Here is a 20,394-nt window from a genome sequence, read left to right as displayed (position 1 = left end):
AAGGAGGTGGCTTACAAAACACTCGTTCGACCTATACTTGAGTACTGCTCATCAGTGTGGGATCCGTACCAGGTCGGGTTGACAGAGGAAATAGAGAAGATCCAAAGAAGAGCGGCGCGTTTCGTCACAGGGGTATTTCGTAAGCGTGATAGCGTTACGGAGATGTTCAGCAAACTCAAAAAAATGGTTCAAATGGCTCTGAGCACTATGGGACTTAACATCTTAGGTCATCAGTCCCCTAGAACTTAGAACTACTTAAACCTAACTAACCTAATGACATCACACACATCCAGGCCCGAGGCAGGATTCGAAACTGCGACCGTAGCAGTCCCGCCGTTCCGGACTGCAGCGCCTAGAACCGCAAGACCACCGCGGCCGGCAGCAAACTCAAGTGGCAGATTCTGCAAGAGAGGCGCTCTGCATCGCGGTGTAGCTTGCTGTCCAGGTTTCGAGAGGGTGCATTTCTGGATGACGTATCGAATATATTGCTTCCCACTAATTATGCCTCCCGAGGAGATCACGAATGTAAAATTAGAGAGATTCGAGCGCGGACGGAGGCTTTCCGGCAGTCGTTCTTCCCGCGAACCGTACGCGACTGGAACAGGAAAGGGAGGTAATGACAGTGGCGCGTAAAGTGCCCTCCGCCACACACCGTTGGGTGGCTTGCGGAGTATAAATGTAGATGTAGATGTAGATGACCCTACTTTACCGAACTTGGTGGAAACTCTCGTTTCAGTTTGGACTCGCCGTCGCGCGTAGAGTTTTAATGCGCCAGGAAGTCTCTAAATAGTGTGCACTCCGCTGCAAAATGGAAGCCGCTACGGACTCTACTTAAGAGTGTTATTTCACAGAACGTGTTGCTGTACAAGTGCGCGACACGTTAAGACAGTGGGGTACAGAAGAAGACAACAGAAGCAGGGGGACATGGGAACTTCAAAAATGGCTCTGAGCACTATGGGATTTAACATCTATGGTCATCAGTCCCCTAGAACTTAGAACTACTTAAACCTAACTAACCTAAGGACATCACACAACACCCAGTCATCACGAGGCAGAGAAAATCCCTGACCCCGCGGGGAATCGAACCCGGGAACCCGGGTGCGGGAAGCGAGAACGCTACCGCACGACCACGAGCTGCAGACAGGACATGGGAACTTCTTTTCTCCACGCTGCCTCCTCGAAAAGCTGAAAGCGTGTAGAGAGAAGCCAAGGTCGTCTCTCGGACGCGGACGCAGCAGAAGACGCCGGCCGGAAGAGGAGGGCGCGCCCTCGGTGGGAGGGCGGGGAGGGCACGGAGGGCAGGAGGAGCCCTAAAGGGCGCGCGCAGGGTCCCGCGGCGCCGCGGCGCTGCCCGACGCCCCGCCAAATGTCGGCGGCGCGCTAAGGTCAGGGGTCACCGGGGCGCCGCCGCCTCCCGACTTCCGGCCGCGCTGCGGGACCCGGGAACAGAGAATGCGTCGGGCTGGCGCTGCGTCGCTAGGAGCAGGACACGCGTGTGCGTGTGTGTGGGTGGCGGGGCACGCCCGCCAGACCGCCAGCGAAACGTAGCCTCTGCTGTCCCGGTCCGCCTATCGATTCCCGCCGCCGCCCACTCGCCTGTCTCTGCCGTCGGCAGCTGAAACTTTGCCACGTACACCGGCCGTTCCTCAAGTATAGCTCGCACTAGATCCCGGATGAACCGTGATTTATTTTCAAAGAATATTCTTAAGAATTTACTTTATTTACTAGCGATTCATCAACAACATTAACACATTTAATCACACTATGTAAGCATGCAAGTAGTTGCCAGGGAGTAACTGATGAAATCATAACCAAATTCATTTTAACAAATGGGAATTTCATTCCCTTTAATAGTGCCTAAAAGGTTTTTTAAAAGAAACAGATTTAGAATTACAATCAGAAAGCACCCTCTAAATACCAAAGTTACAACTTATTCAGCGGCAGAAAGAAACAAGTTTTGACTGTGTGAGCTTTCGGGCAGAGAACCTTGCCGCTCCCTTTTGACACGGCCGTAGTTACGACCGCTCACAACAGCCTCTGAAAGACTACACTGGTGCAAATCTGCAACACTCCAGATAACTTTAAGAGTTTTATCAATTTACACAAGCACACAAACTATGAATCCCCGTAGGAGGGATGGAAATGGTACAAAACACTAACAATTAAAATATTAACCTTGCCACCGAATGTGCAACTTGATTTTAACTTCTAAGAAAAGTCTTACGGTGAAAGGGTGGCGCCGCGCGGGATTAGCCGAGCGGTCTAAGGCGCTGCAATCATGGACTGTGCAGCTGGTGCTGGCGGAGGTTCGAATCCTCCTTCGCGAATGGGTGTGTGTGTTTGTCCTTAGGATAATTTACGTTAAGTAGTGTGTAAGCTTAGGGACTGATGACCTTAGCAGTTAACTCCCATAAGATTCCACACACATCTGAACATTTTTTGAAAGAGTGGCAACTTTATATACTAAAATGATCATTTAAATAAAAGCCCATGAAATGCAATCTTATATAAAATTCTACAAGGTTGGCAAAACAATAGTTAAGATTCTCTACAGTACACAGATACCGCCTCTGAAGATCATAGGCAATAATATCAGAGTTACCAAAGATCAAAACATATTTCAGGTATTAGGCTGTTACACTCCAAGCAATAAATTCGTTAACACACCAAATCCGACCAACATGACAGAGGCAGCCACTAAGGTACAGTAGATTGATAGGGAGATTACCGAACAACCCGAACCGCAGGTTGCTCTAACTCGCCCCTACTCCACAAGAAAAAAACGGACCACGCAATTTATAAACAACCATCTTACTGCGTATGGGCAACGGAGAAGAATGGTGGGACGACCGCAAAGAAAAACGGCTGGTGACCTCACCAAGAAAACAAGTAGAATTTATCAAGTAAATGAAACAACATATCACTTTTCTAATAAACTGCGATTTCTGGAGAAGACCTGGCGCAGCACCCCCAAATCCCTCTCCCGAACCGTCCGCTGCCAGCCGCTTCCACGGACGCAGGAAGGCGCGCCGATCTCCCGTGTCACGGCGTCGCAGCTCGCACCGGCCAGATTGATGTCGTAGGTTGACTCCTGTTGCTCTCGTGTCGACCGCGAAGCCACTACCCTTTCTATACGGCGCTGCCCACTGGACTCACGTGGCGACCTCACATGCGCCGACGCTCAAGACGGACAAGTCATATTGTGTGTCAGTGCGCGACCGACCGACCAATCGATCCAACCGCCAATGACCGTTGCCTGAGCAAACTCGAGCAGACTGGCGGCGTAACGCGCAGAGTCAGATGCAGGAACTAAGCCCAGACAGAGAGACCACTCGCTGAGTTCTCTTACTGGCGGAGTGGAAAGACTCTCATTTTGCCGGCTTTAAAGGTTGATGCGAACGACAGACATACTAGCACTCCGGACGACAGACAGACACTAACTGCCTAACAAATGCGGACGAGAGACAGACTAGCAATCTGGGGACGAGAGACTGACCCAGACTGACCCCTTGGCGAGCTCGTAGCGCCCCTTAAATGCACGTGAACAGCCAACCATTCCCCTTTCCCACCAGAGGGAGGCACCAGAGCTGCGACTGCCAAAGCGGCGCCACCACCAGAAACGGAGAGCGACTGCTTCACACTACACGCCGCGGCGCGCTCTTCAAAACAGCAATTTTTACCACGGCTCACCGGAACTAGCGACTTTTCACTAAAACGTTTTTTCGGACGTCACGAGAAATTCTACATCGTACGTCAAGTCCTGGCAGTGGTGTGCAATCGAAATAACAGTAACTACGAAACTGTATTTAAAGTGGTGGTAAAGTCGCGTAAGTAATACAGATACACATGCTACTGAATCCTTCATTGTGCTCGTGACGCGTTTCGGACATAGCCCATCGTCAGATGACCTGCTAACATATACACAAAAAAAAATTTTGCATCACTCCTGTTCCCAGAACTGCTGCAGACAGACGTTAACTTTGGATATTGTTTCAAAAAACACAGTCCGTTTAACTCTTTAGGAATGTCACTAAACCCGGATAAAGATGTAAATAACCATACATGGATAACGTCCATTAGACGGAGAGGGTCCGACAGCCGATCAGTTCCAGTCAACCCACCACGAAGGAGGTACACAGCTCGTGTCGTCTGTAGTTCAACCACGTCTAGACTGTCAATACTTCGGTCCGATTGCGTCCGCATTGTTACTTTGTGCCTGGAAGGCCTCTCAACAAGGGAAGTGTCTATGCGTCTCGGAATGAACCAAAGAGATGTTGTTCGGACATGGAGGAGATACAGAGAGACATGAAATGTCAAATGGTTCAAATGGCTCTGAGCACTATGCGACTGAACTCCTGAGGTCATCAGTCCCCTAGAACTACTTAAACCTAACTAACCTAAGGACATCACACACACCCATGCCCGAGGCAGGATGCGAACCTGCGACCGTAGCGGTCTTGCGGTTCCAGACTGCAGCGCCTTTAACCGCACGGCCACTTCGGCCGGCAACTACATCCACAAATACCACTAGAGGAGCCACAGCGTAAGCTAAGCGGCAGCTCTTCTGATGACGTGCGAAATGGAAATGTTAATATAAAATAATGAAAGCTGAATTTGTCCTGATGTACAACATGTACAACAACGTCAATTGTAAAAACAGTATAAGACATACCAATTATAACATCGTCGTATTACACAACCGCACATGAACAAATTATGAACACATCATATTGACTGCGCTCCTATATGACGTTGTTGTAAATTGAATGTCTTGTATACAGGGTGCTCAATTGATCGTCACCGGGCAAAATATCTCACGAAATAAGCGTCAAACGAAAAAACTGCAAAGAACGAAACTTGTCTAGCTTGAAGCGGTAAACCAGATGGCGCTATGGTTGGCCTGCTAGATGGCGCTGCCATAGATCAAACGGATATCAACTGCAATTTTTAAAATAGGAGCTCCTATGTTTTATTAAATATTCGTGTAGTACGTAAAGAAATATGAATGTTTTAGTTGGACCACTTTTTTCGCTTTGTGATGGATGGCGCTGTAATAGTCACAAACACATGCTTCACAATTTTAGACGAACAGTCGGTAACAGGTAGGTTTTTTAAACTGGAATACAGAACGTACATACGTTTGAACATTTTATCTCGGTTGTTCCATTGTGATACATGTACCTTTGTGAACTTATCATTTCTGAGAACGCATGCTGTTACAGCGTGATTACCTGTAAATACCACAGTAATGCAATAAATGCTCAAAATGATGTCCGTCAACCTCAATGCATTTGGCAGTACGTGTAACGACATTCCTCTCAACAGCGAGTAGTTCGCCTTCCGTAATGTTCGCACATGCACTGACAATGCGCTGACGCATGTTGTCAGGCGTTGTCGGTGGATCGCGATAGCAAATATCCTTCAACTTTCCCCACAGAAAGAAATCCGGGGACGTCAGATCCGGCGAACGTGCGGGCCATGGTATGGTACTTCGAGGACAAATCCACCTGTCATGAAATATGCTATTCAATACCGCTTCAAACGCACGCGAGCTATGTGCCGGACATCCATCATGTTGGAAGTACATCGCCATTCTGTCATGGAGTGAAACATCTTGTAGTAACATCGGTAGAACATTACGTAGGAAATCAGCATACATTGGAATAGTTAGATTGCCATCGATAAAATGGGGACCAATTATCATTCCTCCCATGATGCCCCACCATACATTAACCCGCCAAGGTCGCTGATGTTCCACTCGTCGCAGCCATCGTGGATTTTCCGTTGCCCAGTAGTGCATATTTTGCCGGTTTATGTTACCGCTGTTGGTGAATGACGCTTCGTCGCTAAATAGAACGCGTGCAAAATATCTGTCGCCGTCCCGTAGTTTCTCTTGTGCCCAGTGGCAGAACTGTACACGACGTTCAAAGTCGTCGCCATGCAATTCCTGGTGCACAGAAATATGGTACGGGTGCAATCGATGTTGATGTAGCATTCTCAACACCGACGTTTTTGAGATTCCTGATCCTCGCGCAATTTGTCTGCTACTGATGTGCGGATTAGCCGCGACAGCAGGTAAAACACCTACTTGGGCATCATCATTTGTTGCAGGTCGTGGTTGATGTTTCACATGTGGCTGAACACTTCCTGTTTCCTTAAATAACGTAACTATCCGGCGAACGGTCCGGACACTTGGATGATGTCGTCCAGGATACCGAGCAGCATACATAGCACACGCCCGTTGGGCATTTTCATCACAATATTCATACAACAACACGATATCGACCTTTCCCACAATTGGTAAACGGTCCATTTTAACACGTGTAATGCATCACGAACCAAATACCGTCCGCACTGGCGGAATGCTACGTAATACCACGTACTTATACGTTTGTGACTATTACAGCGCCATCTGACACAAAGCGAAAAAAGTGTTCCTACTAAAACATTCAAATTTCTTCACGTACTACATGAATATGTAATAAAAAATGGGGGTTCCTTTTTAAAATAAATGCAGTTGATATCCGTTTGACCTATGGCAGCGCCTTCTAGCGGGCGAACCATAGCGCCATCTGGTTTCCCCCTTCAAGCTAGACGAGTTTCGTTCTTTGTGGTTTTTTCGTTTGATGCTTATTTCGTGAGATATTTGGCCCTGTCTCTATCAATGGACCACCCTGTTTATATATCTGTGTGTGTGTGTGTGTGTGTGTGTATATGTGTCATTTTTCCGCAATGTACAAACTCTAAGAACTGATCGATGAGAGGATACAGAACAAAAAAGGTGTAATGAACTTACGTCCAGAAATGCATGGTTTCCATGCTAGAAACCATTTATTTAGTCATACATTATTACAGACACTGCAGTCTAATACACGCTGCATCATTCGGCCACAGATACATTATGTGCTGAAAATGGTTTCCATGTGCTCAATGTATGCGTGTACAGCACCGTAGCATGTTCTGTCTCACACGTTCACATCAGTCAGCCGAACAGTGTCAAAGGTAGCACGAATACGCTGCTCCAATGTCTCCACATCTGGAATGGGGTCTGCAAACTCGATACTTTTGAGATGGCCCCACAACCAGAAATCACACGGTTGACATCTGGTGAATGAGCAGACCGTGTAGCTGGACCCCTTCGCCCCACCCATTGACCAGGGAAGGCACGACTGAGAAGCGTCCGGATGTTGACGGCGATGTGGGCTGGAGCGTCATCATGTGGCAGCCACATGACCTTTGAATCATCAACGGCACTTCTTCCAGCAGGGGAAACAAAGTCATCCTCAAGAAACGACAGTAGATCCGGCCTGTGGGCGATCTGGAAAGAAGACTGGTCGCAAAATACCATCGCCAGTTATCCAGCAGCACCGATGCTGATGATTTGCTATAACCATATGTGTTATAATAATAAAAATAATTAAGGGGAAAGAATTAAAGGAAATTTGACTGGTAATTGTAAATGTGTGGTAAGATCCGATGGGACCAAACTGCTTAGGTTATCGGTACCTAAGCTTACATAGTACTTAATCTAAAATTAACTTACGCTATGGACAGCGCACACACACACACCCATGGCCGAATACAGCGTATCATTATGAAATGTTTTGCGTGTACGAAATTGTGCTATTGTTCATTCACTTTCTCCCGCGTCGTTTCTTTTTCTGTGTCAATCACTATATATTTTTATTATATTTGTCATCTTCTAAAGGCTTCTCCTTCTGTTAATTTTACGAAAATATGACCGTGGACTTCTTTTCCCCCATTTGAATTGTAGATGCAGGCAGCCAACTCCAGGGAACACAAGTGCCTCTCAAGATGATATGAAATATGAAGGAATTCTTAACTTGGTTCTATTTCACTATAATAAAGTACTTAATACTGTTATTATGTCTTCTCTTATTCTGACACAGATGTGATACAAAACACTCGTAGCGCGTCATACTCCGAGCCGTACATCTTAACTAAACTCCTACATACGAGAGAGTGAGAAAAAAATCATATACAAAAAAGTGAATGATGTTGTATGGTCATTTGTCTACGCTTTACTGCGCATTCATAACTAATGTCTTTGCCGACGCTTATAGTGGGTCTTTGATTCTGTCGTTATCGCTGTTTCATTGTTTAATAAATTTTATCTTTACCCTATCCGGGGGGGCCTTTCACCATGTACCTACACAATTGCGCCCACACTGTACTTTGGCATGGTATGGAGACGTACAGTGTTTTTGCATGTACATAACTTATATTTACCTTTGCAGATAGGGGTCGATGCCCTTGTCGGCTTCTCTTTTATTTAATGGAATAGATATGTCAGCTTATCCTATGCATGTTACGGTTCTACAAGAAATTAAAAGATTATATACATAATATGATGGTTCATTACATGTTTGAATTTAGCGCGCTCACAATAAACTTCAGTTTGCTTGAGCTTCGTTGCCGCGTTTTGCGCCTGTGCACTATTATGTTTGACCGCTAGGCACGAGGCGTTAACGGTCAACACGCTTGTTGCTACAGCCGTACGTTTCTTAGTGTTTATTTCACATTGAGTGCCACACTTTCACCTATTACATATTAAAGGATTGCCGTGGCGGCTGTCTTCATTCTAGGTGCAGTGTGTGTGTGCTTGTTGTTCAAAATCCGCCGCTGTGGCAGAAGATCTCCATTCTTACAGTCCAGGTGTCATTTTTACCTGTAGTACTCGCACTTTCGTCGGAGAGAACCCCGGCCAACAGCATCCGTCGACGAGGTAAGTACTGGCTCAAACAACTATAGTTCTCTTATTAATGTATCAGGCGTTGTGAGGCGCAATACTCAGAAATTACTTCGTTGTACACTTATGTTAATGTCACGACACTCACCGTCCACTTTGTTGAAAGACTCATATTGCCGTCCAAAACATTGTATAAATTCACAGTTTGGTTTTCAATGAAAATTCATACAAGTATTGAGTTACAACAATATACAGTATAACATGATAGCTTATACCTATGGCTAACATTCCATAACTTAACTTTTAAAACGTCATAAATGTTTAATTGACTGGTTTCTGTTATTATGGTCTGTTTGTTATTTTTAACTTATCTTCGTTCAAATCACATATACAAATTAATTACTTAACACATTATTATGGTAAAATACACGCGTGTAATACACTTACACTTCATTTTATAGACATGCTTTTTATCACTTCTGAATGCTCATTACTTCCTTAGGTAGAGGAGGGAGAAAAACAATCAAAATAGGATTAGAACAATACGCATTGCTGGCTTAACTACGCTTGGCACCGCCTCCTTTGTTTGGGAGGGAAGAAGGGATATACTCATCTACTGGTTCAAGGATTTATGAGGAATTGTTACTCGTAGAATCATGGACTAGTTGCCAAGCAACTCGTATTTCATGGAAATGATGTGTACTGGCTAATCATTCATGTACTATCATGTTGTTTCTTCATGTGCTAGTGCTGTTAACATCCACTCACGTGTAGCTTAGTGTTAATTATGAAGGAGTTTCAACCATCGTAGACTTACCTTTCTCGAATACAAAGAAATGTCATTATTCATGTTTTCATGTGACATGATAAATATTAACTGATTTCTGTAAAATCCCGTGCTTAAATGTTAAGTGTACTGTAGGTGCCCCGGTGGTCCCGGTCGCCTACGGTGGACTGGATGGCCGAGCGGTGACCTCTCCATTGTCAGGATGCTAGGAAATGGCTGTAGAAGCGTCAGAAACGCCAAATAAACATTATTAATTCATAACAACTTTATTCCTGCTGAGTACAATGTGGCTTGGTGATATCAACGACCTTCCCCGAGTCCTCGCTGACTCGTAGCGACGACACCAGCTGCGGGCCGCACCAGTCTTGCTAGCGCAGCGCAGCGTGCTGTGACGTAGCAGAGGAATGTCCTCACTTCGGCCGCGCGTGGCTGGCGGCGTCCGGCTGGCCGGTCGACTCGGCTGCGGACAGCAAGCTGCTGTGTGTAGGAGGCTCCGGGGTTGGAGTCCCGGTGCTGTCGGCACGAGAGGCGTTCTCGTGGTGCGGAGTGTACTCTATCCCACCCCGCCTTCTTCCCTGCTCCTCCTGGTGGCTCGTCCGCGGTGGACGGGCGGAACGGGCTGCAGTCCCCCAACGTCGTCCGCTCACCCGGTTGTGACGGCGGATGCACAGGGCCTAGACCCCGCACGGTCTCGACGACGTCTCACTGATGTGGTCGGCATTGGCGGCGAGCGAGTCTGCCGCGATGTCTGCTAATCCTGGGTCGATGATTGACAGCGGCAGCAGAGAGGACGAGAGCTGGTACAGTCCCCTCACGTCTGCTGCTGGATGGGCCGCCCTTACTGCAACATCTCCCTAATAAAGATTAACATGTCGATCACCGAGCTGAGCGCTATGCAGCGACCCAGTACACATCTAACTGCAAGTCTGACTGTGAGTGCCTTGTTGCTATCAAAGCTGGCGTATTTAAAGGAAGCACGAGCGACGTCCTGACGTCATGCTCGTTTGTAATGACCGCATTCGTTCAACTTATACTGCTGATCCATCTGTCGTAGTCGCCCCTTAGGTGTTCCTGTGACAGAGTTACGTGTTGTTATGGCAGACTCACGCGAAGTTGTGAAATGCAGTACAGCTGACGCTATACCTCTGCCTCACACTCTACAAAAGTCTCCGTCCAACACAAACCCGCGTGCTAAGCAATTCTCTCTCGCCTGTTGTGTGTAACCCGGCCATTGCCCCTGCGTGACGACACATTCCGATATATGTGCAATCCTCCTACCTCTTGGCTAACGTACTGCCTCTGGCTCTCGGCATAGGCAACGAAACTTTGACAATATTCCACGTTTCCAACTCTTTATTATTCCGCGACACTTCAGTACCTTGCAGTTAACAGATACAGGTAAATGTCACGGACCTATACTGCGACGATGCATATTTTCATTTTTTATTTGCCTTATGACCTTTGTATAAATATCCTTATAACTAAATTGTTTACTCATGGTGCGGCCCATTTCTTCATTTGGTATCTGGTACTCTCGATGTAATTCTCTTCTTCTGCGCCATGACGATGCACTGGTTGCTAAAATAAAATAAAAAAACTTAAAACTAACTTAAAATTAACTGCATTACGTGGCTCGGTGGCCACTGATACATTTGGTCATAACATCTGTCCGCAGATATTTCGATACTTCATTTAAATTAATAGACATTCGTTTATTCTGTTACCCTGCAAAGAGAATTATTTGACATTTCCTACGGTACTTTATCGTTTCTTCTTAGCTTACACGTCTCGTATATTTCTTCATGATGCTTCCTTTTGCTTGTAAATATGTTGAATATAGCTTAGCATTTAATTAAATCTCTGTGTACATATATCAACAGCTTCCTACGTTCTTAGACAGCATATGTAACTGCTTAGTATTTCCGTTTACTTTGTATTTAAGTTAGGTACTTATCCCGTTCCTTCTGCCAGTCTGTCACGCATGCGCGCAGGTCAATGCCTCCCCTCCTACTACTGACGTCAGTGTGTATTGTTGAGTGCGCACAGCTGAGCCATAAGCTAATTCTGTTTACACTTTCGCTTCGCGTGAAGCGGTGTATTACTTCTCATTCCTGTTGATTTCATGCTTACGCGTACAAATTAAAAGAATTACTTATACCAATACACATTACTTTATCCTAAAATACACTCCAGGAAGAAATTGTACATTATGTACAATTACGTTTTGACAGAAAGAAAAACGCTACCTTGCTTCATCGTCCTATAAAAACTTTTATATCTTTGTGAGGATGGAGACCCTTGTCTCTCCCTGTTTTCTCATTAGACTAATATGTACGTTCCAGGGTAAGGTATTTTAGAAATTATATATGTCCCTGAATAGAGTAATTGCCACTTCTTATTTAGTTTACCAACTTTTGTCGATTTAGGGTGCTGCCGTAATAGGACTCGTTGCCCTTCAAAAAACTGTGTCACTCGTTTCAGTTTCTTATTATAAATTTTATTTCCGTCCGGGCCCTGTTTCTAGTACAGTCATAGCTTGTCTGATTTTGTCTTGTAGTGGGTACTTTTGGTATCGGCAACTCCCACTAATTCGTTTGTTTTGTCCTGAACATGAATTCATTACGGGTGAAACCTGTCGAAGAATGTGGAAGGTTACTGACAACTTGCATGAAAGGAGTTACGTATCCTACCCATCGGTTGTGTTTGTGAGGCGTGTACGTCCTAATAAACTGGTTAAATTCTTTAAAGACGCGTTCTAAGGGTCTTGCTTCTGGGTGAAAATGCTTACAGATCATTTGGGTTACCTGTTCTTCTCAAACAGTCTTCCTCAATTGTTTTCCTGATATTTGTGGCTGTTGCATTTTTAGTGGCACACATTTTGACATGTTTCGAGAAAATACCGTATAGTGCTACTACGTATCATACTCCGCCTTTCCTTCTTGGATATGGACCAGCTATGTCCAGCGATACTACATTTAGAGTTTTTTGTGCGTGGTAGGTGCATCTCAGTATATTTTGACACATTGGACTGTCTAGATTTTGACGTATTGCACACTTTCTTAATACCTGTAGGAGTCGCCTTCTGAAAATTGGAAAATAACAAAATTTTGCAATTTTTTTGGTACATTTGCCTATTCCATAATGTCCCCATACTTCATGTGTGTGTCTGATAAATTCGTCGATATAATCCCCAGGAATACACAAACGCCATTGATCAGATTTTTCTTGTTTACTATGAAACAAAACGCCCTTGTACTCCTGATACCATTTACTTACCTTTCCACCTCCATCTTGCTTAAGGTTTTGCATGATTTTACTTCATCTGCGATCTTGCTGTTGTATAATTTTCATTTGCTTACAAAACGTATGGTAATCAGACTGTTGTGTTGTACCTTGCACCAATAAAGTTTGATTTCTGTATCTTGCTCTGTTAATTCATTAAATTCATCTAAACCTTGTGGTAAACTAGACAAGGCATCTGCAATAACATTTTGACTCCCTTTAATATAAATGCTCTCGAAATGAAATTCTTGTAAATATAGGCACCACCTAGCTATTCTTCAGTGCAATAGTTTACATGTTAAAAGAAATGGCAGTGACTTTGGTATTCATACACCACAAAAAAATATTCAAACTTTTTAAATGCCCGTATTACAGATAAACTTTCCAATTCTGACACGGAGTAAGATCTTTCTGCTTCTGATAATATTCGACTAGCAAAACTGATGACCTTGGCTACTTCTTTACCTTCTTCTCGCAGCTGCAACAAGCATGCCCCGAGCCCCTGTACATAGTCAGAAGTCCTTGAACATGTCAGGGTGGCTAAGAATGTTTGCATTGACTAATGCCTCTTAAATATTATTAAAGTCCTCCTGGCTCTTATCGTACCATAACCAAGGTCTATTTTTTCGTAGCAAGTTGAGTAATGCATCAGTGTTCATCAGCTGCTGTGATACGAATTTACGAAAAAAGGACGCTAGCCGTACATAAGCTTTAAGTTATTTTTTATTCCTTGTAGCAGGACAATCGCATATGACATCTTTTTCTGTCGTATTTATGTTGTTATTGTAGTTACCTGTAACTCCGGTTGGTAATTGTTCAGGTGTTGGAATTGTGGGTAAGTTTATATTTTGCACTCTACAACAGTCACTGGTACCTGCTGTAGGACTCGTGACTATTTGTGGATAAATACCTACAGGTTGTGGTTAGCTCACTGTTGCCTGTGTATTATTTACGTGCATATTTCGAGATCGGGTAATATTTTCTGCTAAAAAATTGTGGATCCTACCTTCCGCGACTTGTAGGTTAATGTTTACCTTGGTCACTGTTTCATTTTTTTTTCTATGAATAGCTTTTTCTGGCACATCTGCGTATAACTCACAATCGGTTACTAACTTCTCTGCAATGGTATTACTCTTATCTAACATACGTGCTTCAGCTTGACTAATGATATCACTTAGATTTTCATTGATCTTCTCTCTCTCTCCTTCTTAGCACTTGCTGAGTCAACTTCTAATGTTGCTACCCTTGAAGTAAGCCCTCCTACAGCTAGAGATTCACCTTCATAGTCTTTGTTTAACTTGCTAACGACAGTGGTTACCTTTTTTACTGTCGAACACAGCTGGTTCTGTATGGCTTCACTGTTTGTGATCGCGTCTGTGACTTTCTTTATCTGTTGCTCTACTAGATCATGATAGTCGTTAAAAGAATCTACATTCTCTTTTAACTCCGTAATGTTACTGTTAACTTCAGAAATTACTTCATATTGCACTTGTTTTTTTTTCATATCATTCAATTTTTCGTCGATTTCAGTGCGAAAATTTTTAGCTAAGTCATTGAACTTCTGTGATACCGTGTCTTGCAAATCCTTGAATACTTGTTTTTGTTCTTGTTTCATTTTATTGATATCTTATGTGACGGTGTTCAGATTCTGTATCAAATTATCAATTTTGGTATTCATATCTTGTTTCATATCAAGTGGTGTTTATAAGGTGTTCTCAAGGTTCATATTTGTATCGCTCTCCAATGTTTCATTCATGAGCGGTATATCGCTCTGGGAGATGCGTGACATTGTCTCGTCTATTGTAAACATTGTGTCGTCAAAGTTCTTCTGTTGTGGAGCGTCGCTATCATTTGTCACACCTGCGACACTCATCTCTGACCTACTCAAACTTTCCGCGCTAGGCAAGCATGGTGCCAGAAATTCAATTGTTCGATCGCGCAATTCTACGCTATCTTGGCTGATTGCGTTTTCGCTATTGCTGTCAACAATGGACATATATTTTTCTGCCATTTTGTATGAATATGCAAAAATAAAAAATAATTTCAAAAAATGGAAATATTTCGTATGCTAATTATTTTACGTGATAATTGTAATTTACGCGATGTCAAAGCCTGTTTTATGTCTACTATGACAAGAAAAACTATTGTGCTGCAATTCTTTATGTTTTACTGACAGCGCGTATCACACTGAAAAATTCCAGTAAATTTTCCGCAATAAAATTCAAGGAATGGCATAATGAGGAAAAGGTTTCTGTCTATATCAAAAGAGGCGCTACCATGCATAAGAATGGAAGCAACTTGCGTAACCGTCCTATCTTTTTCTGCTCCGAACAAAATAGCTGACTATGGAAAATTTTACGTAACCTGGTACAGACACTCATTTCTTTCCAAAATTTCTCCTCAATTCTTGCCTTTTTCTTTACTTACTCCCCGTTGTGATTCAAGCACACAAAAAATACACACAATTAGTTTTTATGGCTAATAACAATGTCATAGAAATTTCTTACTATAGCAGTAGTTAACAAACCCTACTTACAACCGGTGTCCTGAAGTCGTGGCACTTAGGTCGCCAGTTGCGTTATAATAAAAAAATTATTAAGAGAAAAGAATGAAAGGAGATTTGATTTGTAATTGTCCTTTCAGTTGTAATGAAAAGAGATATATATATTACGAAAATATAACCGTGGTCTTCTTTTCCGCCATTTCAATTGTAGATGCAGGCAGCCGACTCCAGGGAACACAAGTGCCTCTCAAGATGGTATAAAATATGAAGGAATTCTTCTTAACTTGGTTCTATTTCACTTTAATAAAGTACTTAATGCTGTTATTCAGTCGCACATATCTGATACAAAAAACTCGTAGCGCATCATACTCCGAGAAATACATCTTAACCAAACTTGTACATACGAGAAAGTGAAAAAAAAATCTTATACAAAAAAGTGAATGACGTTGTGTTGTCATTTGTCTACGCTTTACTGCGCATTCGTAGCTAATGTCTTTGCCGACGCTTATAATCGGTCTTGATTCTGTCGTAATCGCTGTTTCATTATTTAATAAATTTTAACTTTACCATATCCGGGGTATTTCACCATGTACCTACACACATAGCATGTGGGTTCTGCATATTATCCCACAGATGACTGTTATGAAAGTTGAAGCTACCACTCCGCGTAAATTCCGCAGCTCGTGGTCGTGCGGTAGCGTTCTCGCTTCCCGTGCCCGGGTTCCCGGGTTCGATTCCCGGCGGGGTCAGGGATTTTCTCTGCCTCGTGATGACTGGGTGTTGTGTGATGTCCTTAGGTTAGTTAGGTTTAAGTAGTTCTAAGTTCTAGGGGACTGATGACCATAGTCTCATAGTGCTCAGAGCCATTTGAACCATTTGAACTCCGCGTAAAGGTGGCCTCATTTGTGAATTGGATGGATGGCACAAATATCGGAATGGTGGTTGCGTGGTGGAGAAACCAGTGACAAAACTGCTCCCAGTGTGGAAAGTCTGTTGCTAGTAAGCCCTGCAGACGCTGTAAGTGATAAGGGTGTTAACAATAATGTTCCACATGGTCGTTTCGCTTACTCTGTGCTGGCGGGCCAACTGCCTGGTACTGACATGGCGGTCGCCTTCCACAGTGTTCATCACATTTTCCTCCAAGTTTGATGTCCGAACATTTCGGGTACGTCCTTCACGATTTCCTGCTTCCTGGAACGACCCTGTCTCAGAGAAACGGCGAAACACTGTTGCAATCATCGAATGGTGAGGTTTTTGTCGGCGGGGATAGGTCTCCTGATGGAACTTTGATGCCAGCCGCCCTTTGCCCTTTGCCTTTCCGTAAGTAAACACCCTGTCGGCAAGCTCTCGATTCGACAACGGAACCATTGTGTACAATGCTGTATCACGTTAATTACATGGTGAGTCAGCAAGAAAAGTCAAACGGACACAACATTACCAGTGACTATGACAGGGGAGGGTGCTAGGGGATGAGGTACGAGGAACAGTACCACCCTCTAGGGGGAAACCAAGCATATTGTAACTGTGGCTGTATGGTGCAGCGCGTATTATACTGCAGTCTCTGTAAGAAAGTATGATTGAATAAATGCTCTCTAGCATGGAAAACATGCATTTCCGGACTTCACCTTTTTTCCGTATCTTCTCATATATGATGATCAATATATATAGGGGAAGGCGTGGCAAGGCGGGGAGGTGGGGTAAGACGGGGAAGGGCTATAAGCCACTGTTAGAGTGCTGCGATCTGTGGATAACTACGTCAACATCATCAATACATAGGTCCCAGTGTGTTGACATTGTTGAACCTTAGTTTCGCGGCGGTTTCTGTGAGCTTTGCAAGATACGTACAATGGTTATACTGATTTGTTATGTTTGACACCTTTCGAGGTCCTAAAACATGTGTTTCGTGAACATTTGAACAGACTGTATATATAGCACTGAATAGAACGTCTTATTAACAGTAAAGTGCTGTGTCAGTAGTCAATGTTCACTAAATAGTGTTCATGTAGGCGTAACATAACCAGACAGCATGGTAGGGGGCAAGGGGGGGGGGGGCAAGATGGGGAGCTTCCCCGTCTTGCCCCTACTATTTGTCCAACCATTACGTTCTTATCGTCTCATGTGTTTACTTCGCTGCGGTTTTTGAACACGTACATTATACGTTGAATACAATTGTAAATAGAATGGTATTCGTTATTCCGACGTTTCCTAGTTAATTACAAAGTGTGCCTTAGGCTATATGGTGAACAAAAATACACAAAACGTGCAAACTGTGTATTCGTGCTATGATTTAACGACTGACTATTGGAAATACGGTATTTACTATATAATGTAGATTACCAGGAATGATCTGACTCAATAGTATGTTCCACGTGTTTTGTTTCAGATGGTTCGCAGGTATCGGCGACGAACGTCTAAGCAAGATTGGTCATTGGAGTCAATGGAAGCCGCTGTAAATGCTGTTATAGAAGGTCATATGGATTCTTTCAGGGCAGCTCGACAGTTCAACGTGTCACAGACAACGATTGAACGTCATGTGACAAAGAAACGTGCTAATCCTGGCTATACAGTCGTGAAAAGGTTAGAACCAGTCACTAGTGTGTTTACCCCAGAACAAGAGACAGAACTTTAAGACTACTTAACACAGATGGAAGGACAGTATTTTGGCCTAACACTTAAAGAACTTTGTGAACTTGTTTTTCAGCTAGCTGAACTAAACAACATCAAACATCCATTTAATACTGCAGCCAAATCTGCTGGAAGAGATTGGTTAAATGGGTTTCTTGCACCAAATCCTACCTGAACAATACGAAAACCAGAGGCCACATCAATCTCACGACCAATGGGGTTTAATCGAGTTGCTGTAGATCGGTTTTTCGATCGGATAGAAAGTCAATTAGACATATTCAAGTTTATGGGAGACAGAATTTTCAATTGCGATGAGGCTGGTTTAACAGTAATTCCAAAAGGTCACACAAGGTTGGTTGCTTTGAAAGGGCGCAGACAGGTGGGAGCAGTTACTTCAGCAGAAAGAGGCGGCCAGACTGTGACTGCAGAAATCTGTGTTTCAGCGTCGGGTTGCTACATAGCACCTATGTTAATTTATCCTCGAAAACGAATGAAACAAGCGTTTGAGACTGGCCTGCCCCTAGTGCCTGGGCAGAAGTCCAAGAAACTGCTTGGATGACGAAACAACTATTTTTGACTTGGTTTAAGAAGTTTATTGCATTTACTGGAGCGTCAAAGGAAAGACCAATACTTCTCGTATTGGACAGCCACAAAACGCACACCAAGAATTTAGAACTGATAGATGTGGCACGCGAAGATGGGGTTTGTCTTGCTGTGTTTGCCACCACACTGCTCTCACCGTCTTCAACCACTGGACGTGGCATTTATGAAACCTCTAAATTCGTGGCTTCACACCCATCCTGGAAAAGTTGTTAAGCTGCATCAGATCGCAAGTTTATTCGGCAAAGCCTTCATTCATTCAGCTACAATGCCCACAGCAGTGAACGGATTTCGGAAAACAGGCATTTGGCCTGTAAACAGAAATGTGTTTCAAGAAAGTGATTACCTTCCCTGTTCAACTACAGACATTAATCAAGCTCACACATCTGAAGTTACAGAAACGGAAGACCAGATACCATAGATGTAACCAAGACGTAAAACACCTGAACAATTAACAACTGACGATCAAGCCTCTGTTTCGTCTAATTTTCAGGTTAGCAGCCCTGAAATGGCGTGGAAAACCCGTTGTTTTAACCGAATCTTCTTGTAGGAATGAACTATCTGAAGAAGTTAAACGGAAAGGAGTCCCCAAACGTGCTGCATGTAAACGAAAACTTTTCTCAAAGACGTTTAATAAACCTGGGATACCACCAAAAGGACATAATGACAACGAAAAAGTGACGAACGTTGCTGACGTCTTAACCACCCCTTCCAGCTCAAGGGATAATAAACTGAGGTCGAACGACAACGAGGAGAAAGTGAAGAATGTTTATACTGCTGTGACTTCTCTGGAGGAGGCTGGATACGGTGTATTAGCTGCGGACACTGGGCCCACGACACTTGTGCAGGGATAGAAAGTGACGATGACGAGGCTGTCCACACATGTGTACTATGTGGAAGTAAGAGGCCTAAATAAAACGTAATACCTGATTCTACAATTCGCAGAACCATGTTTCGAAACCTTATCGTCACATGATTTCGTTATTCCAGTCCTTATTTAAGCTTTAGAGATGAATTCATGCTAGTTCCCCATCTTAACCTGCATATGGGGCAAGACGGGGAATTGGTAGTTTATGTATCAAATCGAGATATTTCTAACTAAATGTAACAAGTTTGCAGGTTTCTTTGCATGCTGTTGTAGTTCAATGGTTAAGTAAACAAATGATAATCAAACCTACTTGAATTTTTGATGAAGGTTTCTCAGGTCTCCAGCCGGGTGGTAGCGTTGATATATCGCGATGTTTCGGGAAGTGTCATACTACCCATCTTCTGGCGAACTTCGAATTTGTTTATTTTCGTCCCTTTTGTAAGGGTTTAAAGTTAGCTTCCCCATCTTGCCCCGCCTTCACCTATAATAGGAGGTGCATTCAAGTTCTAAGGACTCCGATTTTTTTTCTCCAGACTGGAAAGAGATAGAAACATGCACATTGTTTTAAAATGAGGCCGCGTTCACTGTCAATACGTCCCAGAGATGGCAGCACCGTACGGCAGATGGAATTTTACCGCCAGCGGCGAGAATGAGAACTGTTTTAAATACTTAAAATGGCGACGTTTCCCTTACTTGAACAGCGTGCAATCATTCGTTTTCTGAACTTGCGTGGTGTGAAACCAATTGAAATTCATCGACAGTTGAAGCAGACATGTGGTGATGGAGTTATGGATGTGTCGAAAGTGCGTTCGTGGGTGCGACAGTTTAATGAAGGCAGAACATCGTGTGACAACAAACCGAAACAACCTCGGGCTCGCACAAGGCAGTCTGACGACATGATCGACAAAGTGGAGAGAATTGTTTTGGAGGATCGCCGAATGACTGTTGAACAGATCGCCTCCAGAGTTGGCATTTCTGTGGGTTCTATGCACACAATCCTGCATGACGACCTGAAAATG

The sequence above is a fragment of the Schistocerca nitens genome, chromosome 5 (genome assembly GCF_023898315.1).
Source record: "Schistocerca nitens isolate TAMUIC-IGC-003100 chromosome 5, iqSchNite1.1, whole genome shotgun sequence".
NCBI lineage: Eukaryota > Metazoa > Arthropoda > Insecta > Orthoptera > Acrididae > Schistocerca > Schistocerca nitens.
The sequence above is the reverse complement of the archived record's forward strand: the minus strand, read 5'-3'. Positions refer to the sequence as shown.